The sequence below is a fragment of the Callorhinchus milii genome, unplaced genomic scaffold, assembly GCF_018977255.1.
Source record: "Callorhinchus milii isolate IMCB2004 unplaced genomic scaffold, IMCB_Cmil_1.0 Scaffold3, whole genome shotgun sequence".
Classification (NCBI taxonomy): Eukaryota; Metazoa; Chordata; class Chondrichthyes; order Chimaeriformes; family Callorhinchidae; genus Callorhinchus; species Callorhinchus milii.
Window position 1 is genome coordinate 36,047,929 of NW_024704744.1, and position 10,478 is coordinate 36,058,406.

At 42.2% G+C, this 10,478-nt stretch overlaps 1 non-coding gene across 1 annotated transcript; it reads right to left on the minus strand.

Annotated features, from left to right (window-relative positions):
- Nucleotides 1-7,170: 7,170 nt before the first annotated feature.
- trnad-guc lies at nt 7,171-7,242 on the minus strand. The gene has a single exon. It is a non-coding gene; the product is annotated as a tRNA-Asp (tRNA).
- Between the last annotated feature and the right edge of the window lie 3,236 nt (nt 7,243-10,478).

The following is a 10,478-nucleotide window of genomic DNA, read 5'->3' on the forward strand; positions in this document are numbered from 1 at the left end:
TTTATGGAACATTGCTGTGTGCAAAACTAGCTGCCGTGCTCACCAACAAAATACACACAATCACAGCATATTACAACATACCCTGTGAAACGCTTTGAGACAATGTGATAAGGCACTATAGATAGTGCAAGGATTGTTATTATTATTTCATCAGAATTCTCGATCAGATAGAAATGAAAGTATCTATTATAATTGGATTCTTGGGTTCGTTTGAAATGTTTAGAGACATGTTATAAAAATCAGACAGATTCTTCACCAAACCAGGTGGTCATAAAACTTGCCAGCTTATGCTATCATTTCAGGGTCATACTGAAGAATGAGATGCTCTCACTTTGGGTGGTTTGATGCACAGCCTCAGAAAGATCTGCAAATTCTTAATTGCAAATCAACCAGCTGCAAACAGTCAGGCGCTGGGGTTGATGGATTATTTTGCAAATCAGGCATTTAATTTATTGTTGGAACTATTAATAGAAAACTTAAATAATCAAGTGGAAAAAAACACACTGGAAATTCACAGCAAGTCAATTGGTATCATATTCTATAATCAGTATTGCTCCACAGGAATGGGATTTAAGTAGCTTCAATGGGGAGCTAGTACCAGCACACACATCATGGGCCAAATGGTCTCATATAATAATTCTATTAATCTACAAATCTGAATGAGAAAGACAGGCTAACATTATAACTGGCGCCCTTCATCAGAACTGAAACTGTGGGTTGGGGAGTCCTCTATACAAGATAAACAAGGGGACTCGTGACCGGACTAAGGAAAAAGACATCAGGGAAATTTAAAAATGAATACAAAAAAAGAAAAGTCCGAGTGGAGTCCTTGTCAGTCTCCATTATCTCTCTATTGTAGAACGGATCGATTTCAATACCTTCACACTCACATACAAATCACTTAATTCCCTAGCACCTTTCCAACCTGCTCATCTACCTATCCCTTTCACTCAGCTGGCTCTGCACGTCCCTCGTCCCTTCCGTCACACCATCGGCGGTCCTGCTTTCAGCCATTACACCCAGAAACTCTGGAACTCTCTTCTTCAATCGCTTCACCGTGTCCCCTCCTTACCTGTCTTCAGATCACACCTGAAGACTGCCTATGATCAACTCCCATCTCTCCTTGGCTCGGCATCAAGTTCCATTAAGTTCCACTACTGTTAAGTGCTCTGAAATGCTACCCACTGTGAAGGGCGCTACATAAATGCAAGTTCTGTATATGAGCTAAAGGTAGGTACATGTAAATGGTTGTTTCACATGGACAAGGTGATTGGAAAGAAGAAAGGACCATTGGTTGTATTTGCTATAGTTAGAAGTGAAAATGCCTGGAGATGAGAAGCTGGTGGTGGGATAGTAAAAGAAACATTTAGGGTCTGACTGTGTGACAGTGACTCCTGAAGGTGGAGAGGGGAGACGTAGATGCATCCGATAATGTGATCACATTAAGGGTTGCAGAGATGATCTGGTCAATGTGGAGGGTGCTAGGAAGGAAAGTAGGAAAGAAATCCAAAAGATAAGTCAGTGTTTGTTTTTAATATTTTCATTACAATGCCAGTTTTCCTGCACAACTGGATCTAAACAAACAAACAAAATGTGCAAGTTTATCTGTCTGGCTTTAATAAATTGATTATTTATGCTTTGTCAATGTAAATTTTATTTTCTTCAGCTGGATGTCTGACACATGCTCATTCACCCACCCATGGCTATGAGTATCCAAACCAGACTGTGAGTTCCATATATACATGCCACCCACACATAGAAAGTTCCCTGTGTCTGGAATGGAATGTGCACTCTTCCCAGGGGGACGTACCCTAATTTCAAAGAATATTAGCTTCAGGTTGGCAAGAGCCAAGGCTTGGGGAATGGCATATTGTTCGATTTAACCAGCTAAACCTCAGTTTGCCACTGAGAACACTGTAAAGCCTCCGACTGCTTATCAAACTAGGCCCACTCTACCTGTTTGGACTTTGGACTTTGGCTTACAGAGTTACAGTTTACAGGGTTAATCCAGTGGGAAGGTTACCTGCCCAGTAAATGATCAGCCGCCTCAAATCTGGCCAGTCTGTCATCAGTAGTGTAGACCCCCGCTGGACTACCAAGACTGCCATGTAGGGATGACTCAATTCCAATTATTCATTGTCAAACATGTCAACATGGAGCTTGCTCAGCTCCAATGCGTAATAGTCACTGGTACGTCAATTGAAATAAATTGCTTATCAATCATCAGCGTAGCCCAGAATGTAAATGACAGTGTTATTCAGAAGTATTATTACATTGCATTACTTTGTTGTTTGACCAAATATAAGGAATAATGAGCAGGTACATTAGTAAAAAGAAAATACAGTTGTTGCATACTATAATACTTGTGGAAAATTTTTTATAGCTATTTCATCAATTAGGAAGTTATATAAAATTATTCCCTTAAACACCTCCCTCCCTTCAATACATTCTCTTTGATGTTGGACGTCTCCCAATGATCACATTAATAGAGAGGTCCATTGTGTCTGTTTTATGACTTACTCTTTATTTCATTCATTTTGTGTACTATAAATGCAACCCATGCAAAATCTTCTCAAGGTTCTTTATAAATTAAGCCTACACAAGGTTTTAAAACTCACTATGAGTCATTAGAGTCACCCAGTTGGTAACAGCAGGCTTATTAAGAGAGTACATTAAATGCAAACACAACAAAATCCACATCCTGGCAATCTCCCAATGGAGGGCAGTCTCTGTAAAGAGATTGGTGTCAACCTGGCTCAATTGGTAACACTCTTACTTCTCAGTCATACTTCTCAGTGTGTTCAGGCCCCTGTTGGGTCATTGAGCTCATAGCCTAGACTGATGCTTCAATAATAGTCCTGGGAGGCGCTGCATTGTTGGAGGTGCTTTACTTTGGATGAAATGTTAAACCTAGTCTGCCTGTTCCAGTGAACGTTAAACATTCCATAGCATTATTCAAAAAGAGAAAGGAATTTCTCCCAGTGACCTGACCAACAATTCCCTGAATACAATGCACTGCACAGTTACTCTTTAAACAATGGCATGTACAAATTGACTGCTGTATTTGCCCATAAAATATACAGTTATGTGCTTTGTGACATCCTCTCAACATTAAATGAGCTGTATCAAATGCAAGAACTATAAAAAGACCTGGTCAAAAGTCTGAAATGAAAGTAGATTTATTTTGTCCAGATTCTAGTATCCCGAAGAATTTTTAATAAGGTATAGAAATTGTATACATTGACATTTTCCTTCTTCCATCAGTTGTTAGGATGTTCATTGATCTGTTCAGGTAATTGTGTATATTTCACCTTTTTTGTGCTTTGAAAGGATCATGACTATTCTGTAGTAAAGTTGTGGCCTTGGGAAGCTAGTTGAACAGGGACCATAGAGGGCTGTACATAAGGAACGTTTGTGGTAGAGAGGAAGAGAGATGGTAAGGTAAACTCAATCAGCAAGATCATTGATATTCCTCTAGATGAGTGGGATTTTGAGTGTTGTGAAAGTCCTTCTTGTGTTCCTCTTATTACAGGAACTTTGTAATGGGATGTTCAGGCATTGTTGATCTTTAGAATTGTGTTTTACTAGCTCCTAGCTCATGATAATTTTGTTCACTAAACTGTGTAACAATTGCTTGATCTCTGAAGTTTGTCACCTTATGCCATCTCCTGTATTAAAGATTCATGCTGACATATGATTCAACAGGTTCTAGTCCCTCAAGTACCTCATCCAAGTTTTCATGTGTGAGTCTTGGCAGTGAGTGTTAACAGGATGTTTGACTGTGAGGCACGTCATAGCCAAGCTTGATCTTGCCTGAACCCAACAGCAATATGTGTGCATTTGCCAGCAATAGGGGTTACTGGACAATGATCATGAGATAGAATCCTGACTTAACTCTGTAGTCTTAGGCCATTTGTAGTAGTTCCTCTATTGCTGCCTCAGCTAACTCATTACAGACAGGAATCAAACCAGGGACATCTTGTTCTGCCTGGATCATTCCCACAGTACACAATGCATTCACTCACTGAGCAAATGAAGAAGCCCTAACTGTGAAACTAAGCAACTTTCAAGTACTGTCAAAATACTATAAATATAATCGAACCCCCCCCCACCCCCCCATAGGAATTACAGTGATATCTTTACTAAAGAAAAAAGGAGAAACTATATGTTAAGTGCTCTGAGATGCTGTCTCCTTACTCCCCACTCCACTCCTTATCTCCCAGCTCCACCACCTTGCCCCACTTCTCACAACACTATTAACCTGTCCCTCTCCACTGGCTCTGTTCCCATTCCCCTCAAAACTGCCACCATCACTCCCACATTGAAAAAACCCTCCCTTGATGCATCGCAGCTATCAAGCTACCGCCCCATCTCCAACCTCCTCTTCCTGTCCAAAGTTCTCAAAAGAGTCATCGCCTCCCAGCTGCGCTCTTTCATCTCCACCCACTCACTTTTCGAACCCCTCCAGTCGGGTTTCCGTGCTGCCCATAGCACGGAAACCGTCCTGGTCAAGGTCACCAATGACATCTAGACCATCTACGACCAGGGCTCCCTCTGCCTCCTCGTCCTTCTCGACCTATCGGCCACATTCGATATGGTCGACCACTCTATCCTCCTCCACTGCTTGTCCTCCCACCTCAACCTTCATGGCCCTGTCCTTGAGTGGTTTAGGTCCTACCTCTCCCACAGTCTTCATTTTGTCTCTGCAAACGGCTTTTCCTCCAGCCCCCGCACTGTCTTGTGCGGTGTCCCTCAGGGCTCTGTCCTCGGTCCCCTCCTCTTCACCCTCTATATGCTCCCCCTTGGTGACATCATCTGCAGATGTGGGTTAACTTCCACATGTACGCAGATGACACCCAACTCTACCTTTCCTCTTCTACCCTCAACTCCACGACCAGTGATGTCCTGACAGCTGCCTGTCTGACATGGAGTCCTGGACGAGAGACAACTTTCTTCAGCTCAACATGCGCAAAACTGAGGCCCTCCTGATTGGCTCGCGTCAGCGCCTCCGCACCTCAGGCGCTGACAGCATCAGCATCCAAGGCTGCACTCTCCACCTCTCAAAGCCAATCAGGAACCTCGGTGTTCTGTTCGACCCTGAGCTGTCCTTTCTTCCCCAAATCCGTGCCACAGCTGGCACTGCCTTCCATCACCTCCGAAACATCGCCAGACTACGGCACTACCTCACCCCTCACGCTGCTGAAACACTGGTCCATGCCTTTATCACCTCAAGGCTGGACTACGGGAACTCTCGCCTCGCCGGCCTTCCCGCCACCTCCCTCCACAAGCTGCAGGTCATTCAGAACTCTGCAGCTCGTGTACTGTCCCGCACCAGGCTTCGGGACCACATCACTCCCACCCTCGCTCGCCTCCACTGGCTCCCCATCCCCCAGAGGATCGAATTCAAGATCCTCATCCTCACCTACAAGGCCATTCACGGCCTTGCACCCTCCTATCTCTCCGACCTACTATCCCCCTACTTACCTACCTGTACCCTCCGTTCCTCTGGCTCTGGTCTGCTCCACATCCCCCGCCCTAACCGCCCTACCATCGGTGGCCAGGCTTTCAGGCTCTCAGCTCCTAGGCTCTGGAACTCCATCCCCCAGTGCGTTTGTCTTGCTTCCTCCCTTTCCTCCTTCAAGACCGGTCTCAAGACCTTTCTCTTCAACCGTGCATTCAGCTCCCCTCTCGACTCTCTACCCCCTCCTCACTCCCTTCCTTCCCTCCCCTCACCCTGACCATTTCCCCCCTGCTCGGTTCCCGACCCAACTGTCCAGCGCCTTGGGACGTCCTCCCGACGTGAAAGGCGCTCTATAAATGCAATCTTGTTGTTGTTTTTGTTGTCTCTTACGAAGGGTGCTATATAAATGCAAGCTGTTGTTGTTCGATAGTTGATTATAATGCAAGCTGTTCTACAGTCAGCTAAAGTACACAGGAAACAAATAATATTGCTCTGGTGAATAACCTATTACTGCTCAGTTGAAGTGCTTACATCTGCTGAGAAAAAGAACAATGTGCATAGGCAGTGGGGAAGTTGTTCCCAGGAAGAGCAAATTTTAAGGACCATTTTTCTGGTGTCATAGCAATTCCCATAGTATTGAAAGCCCGAGTGTGCGACTTGAAATAGTTTCTATATCCAAAAGCATCCATTACATTTAATAGTCCTTGCATTAGATGTAGCACCTTATCATGGCATCGCGACATCTTAAAGCACTTCACAGGATTTGGGATGCCCTCCCGAAGTGAAAGGCGCCATACAAATGTAATTTTGTTGTTATTACTGTTGATTCTATATCTGTAGATGAGTGCTACAGCCAATTTGCACACACCAATATCACTCAACAGCCATGAAGTGAATTTGGGAGATTATTGACAGAGACTAGATGTTACCAATGACCCATTAGTGTTGTTTGGGAAGTTTAGTCTTCTCTCCTGTTAGGAGTTGTTTAAGACATATACATGTTTTGCCCATGCACTAGAGTTATGAGAAGAGTTGTTAATAGCTCAGAACTGTGATTTTGGAAGACAGATAAACAGCAAGGGAATGTGTTAAATGATTCAGTGGAGGCTGTTCATCTTATGGAGCTCCCTCTTCTCAGAATTAATTTAAGGAAACTGTTCCTCTTAGTATGTTGCTTGGGAAAAAAAATTATATTAATGTGATTATTTGTGGGATACACTGTGAGGCTATAGAGATGTTCTGACATGAAAGGTGCTATGTTGGATGTATGGATTATTATTGTTAATGATTAAAAATTGTAAATTATGGGCTTGATAGGAAGTTTGATTTGTATGGGGCTGTGAGTTTGGACATTCTCATTATAGCTCAGTATCTTCAGCTGGTTTCCACAAGTGTTTCTTGTGTTTGGTGCCCTATGGTGCGGGGCATACACTCTGCTTAGGAATAATTCAGCTTGTATCTTGACAGACAATCTATAATAATAATAATCCTTGCATTTGATATAGTGCTTTCATGTCTTCTGGAGTCTCAAAGCGCTTCACAGAATATACTGTAAAGTGAATTGACTGTATATTTGTGGGCAAATGTGGCAGCCAAATTGCGCACAGCAATGTCCCACAAACAGGCGTGGATTGAAGTGACCAATTTATTATTGTTTTTTTTCTTGAGGTATTATTAGGCGTGTGGGGTAAGGAAACTTGCCCAAGTTTTCGTCTTGCCGGGAATCGAACCCAGGTCTCTCGCTTGACAGGTGAGCGCTCTAACCACTGAGCTACAGGACTCCACTATATAGTTAACTATATAGTTGATGCAGCATCTTGTATGATTGTGAGGAGTGCATGACACATTAAGATCAGTTACATATAACAGTATAGCAATCATCTGCTTGTGAACAAATTTTATGCTTATTCCTCTTGGATTGTTCTAAGTGCTCCAAAATGCTACCCATGTGGAGGGATCTATATAAATACAAATAGTTTTGTTGTTGTTGTTGCAGACTATAATGTTGGAGTGGGCTGCGTGTTCTGTATCCAATGGAAAAAAGGACGTAAACTATATATCTAGAAGAGAAAAGCCGCACAGAGAATTCAGATGTACTTACTTTACTTTGACTGATGCATACAGTATGTGAAATAAACTGTCTACGGAGGTGGTGAAGGCAGAACAGTGATTTAGAGACAAAATCAATGTGGGGGTATGAGAAATAGAGTGGTGTAGGGTTAGTTTCTCCCTTTTGTCTTTTCCAGCTCTGTACAATGACTCTGTGTAAAGGAGGACAGTGGCTGATCAGAGCCTCTAGAGAGGGGATTGTGTCTGATCCTTCACTGGTAAATAAAACCCTAAATGGGGTAAAGGAGCAAAGGTATCTAGGGGTACACATACACAATTCACTAAACGTTGCAACACAGCTTAATAAGGCCATAAAAAGGCAAACCAGGCATTGGGGTTCATTTCTAGAGGGATATAAATGAAAAACAGGACAGTAATGGTAAACTGCTACAGAACCTTGGTTAGACCACACTTAGAATACTGTGTGCAGTTCTGGTCCCCACATTATTGAAGGGATGTAGAGGCACTGGAGAGGGTGCAAAGGAGATTCACAAGGATGATCCCAGAGGTTATACCCATCAGGAAAGGCTGAACATTCTTGGACTCTTTTCTCTTGAAAAGAGGAGGGTAAGGGGTGACCTGATAGAGGTCTTTAAAATGATGAAAGATTTTGATAGGGTAGACATAGGGATGTTGTTTCCACTTGTGGGGAGACCAAAACCAGGCGCCATCAACATAAAGTAGTCATAAATAGATCACAATCACAAATAGATAGAGAATTTAGAAGAAATTTCTTCACACAGAGTAGTGGGAATGTGGAACATGCTACCACAAGGAGTTGTTGAGGCAAATGGCACAGATGTATTTAAGGGAAAGCTAGATAGGTACATGAGGGAGAAAGGAATAGAAGGTTATGCTTGAAGGTTTAGTTGAGGAAGGGCAGGAGGAGGCTCATGTGGAGCATAAACATCAGCATAGACCAGTTGGGCCGAATGGCCTGTTTCTGTGCTGTATATTCTAATGTATTCTAATGGTAGGGAAACATGGGGAGGTTATGACAATGGAGTGCACAGAAGATGCAGTTTGGGGAGTGGAACATTTAGCTCTGCAGTTTCTGAAGTGCTGATGACAATTCTCTCAAGCACAGAGAATAGAATCAACCAGGTAAATGTCAAGAAGCAGGCTATTTGAGTTGGGGACCAGGTTCTGCCTGGTGTTGTCCCCTAAATGACTGCCCTTTGTATACATGAACTTTACTGAAGTCAATCTGTACAGTTCTGCATCATGGCTTTTTATTCCAGGAGGGTCTTGGGAACCGTTGGTTAAAATATCAGGCATCCTGAGAGCCTGAGCCTCTGGTTAACAGAAATGGTGCGTTAGATGTAATAGGACTCCGTTCCTTTATTTAATACGTTAATGATAATATATGGACATGGCCAGCAGGTTCCTCTATGCTACTGAAATCTCACATGCAGAGTAGCAGAAGAGTCTTCCTATTATTATTGGTCACAGGGGATTGGACTTTTTTGCCTCAAAAAGCCAGTATGCACCTGTCTTCATAGTAACATGACAATGGTTCCCATGGAAACTATGCACCAAAAAAGCACTAATTGATCACAGCAAATAAATGAGTGAAGAACTACCAGTATTTCTCTTTAAATATTCTAACAATACTTTATCAAGTGTTCCAATATACCGTTGGCATGAAATTGCCCAAGGTACAGTAACTTGAGGATTTTTTTTAAACACTCACAGTAAACGAGCCCAAACTTGTTCCCAGTGAAAATCATATACTATTGATTTAACGATTTAAATTCATTCAAACAAACATATATAACCTTTGCATCTTTAGCAGATTTTTTAGAAAAACACTACTTTGAAATTGCTCTGTAAAGCCATCAGATAGCATAGGGATTAACAGTGAGTTAAAATTACTGCAATGTGGGTAGAATTGCTGACAGGGTATATATCTGCCTTTTTCTGGGAGCTCACCCAGCCTGTGTTCTGCAGTGGAGACTGCAAGGTTTGCATTTGTTCTCTTAAATGATAGTAAATTATTTTCTGAAATCCACTCAAATCCACATACAATTATTGGCAAAGATATGAAGTGTCTGGATTCTTGGCAGTTGCCTCAGAGATATAAAATGTTGTGTTCCATACACAGTCGGTGATATTTATAGCCAAGTCTGATTCCGAGCAACTTTATTTTCCTCATCCCAAGCTGTTTTGTAGGAAATGGATTCTGTTGTATTAGCTCAAGACTGGGTGCTTTCATGATGAACTACAGAACTGAGAGACCCACATAAATAAAACAGTAATGTAATGCATTACTTTCCATTAATATAAACCTCTATAAAAATGTCTGGGCTGGTTGGAATATAATAGGTTTTAAACCTCTCACGTGCACTGAATCATTCTCCAGAAGCAACCTATGAATCTGATACTGTAATTGGCATGTGGGGGGTAGGGAGGAAATTACTGCTATTCAGTGTGCAGCATTGAAGGCTCTAATTTCCGTCATCACCTGGATAAGTTTAAGCACACGCTCAAAGCTTAATTTAGGTGAAGTTATTCGCTTTATGAAATGATCTTCTTGTTCAGAAGTAAATTGGTGTCTTCACATTTATTATTATCTTTCAGTGCATAATCCCAAATAGGACATGACATATTGAAAGATGAAGATATATTGATTTTTTTTTAAAAAAAGGATTGTTTTCTTCCCTTCAACTCTTTCAAGGTCTCCCAGTGCAATACTCTATTCTAATCTGAGATCGCAGACTGTTCCTCAGGTTGTTCTAAAGCTGGCTGTTGATGGCATGGAAAGGAAACTGGAGTAACTCTTAATATTCTTTTGATTCCTGTGGGAAAGTCCCTGCACAAAGAAACAGAGGAATGTGCAGGACCAGTAAGGACCTTTGGAATCCACCTGTCCTGTTTCATTTCCAAATGCTGTTGCTCCCCATCTCAC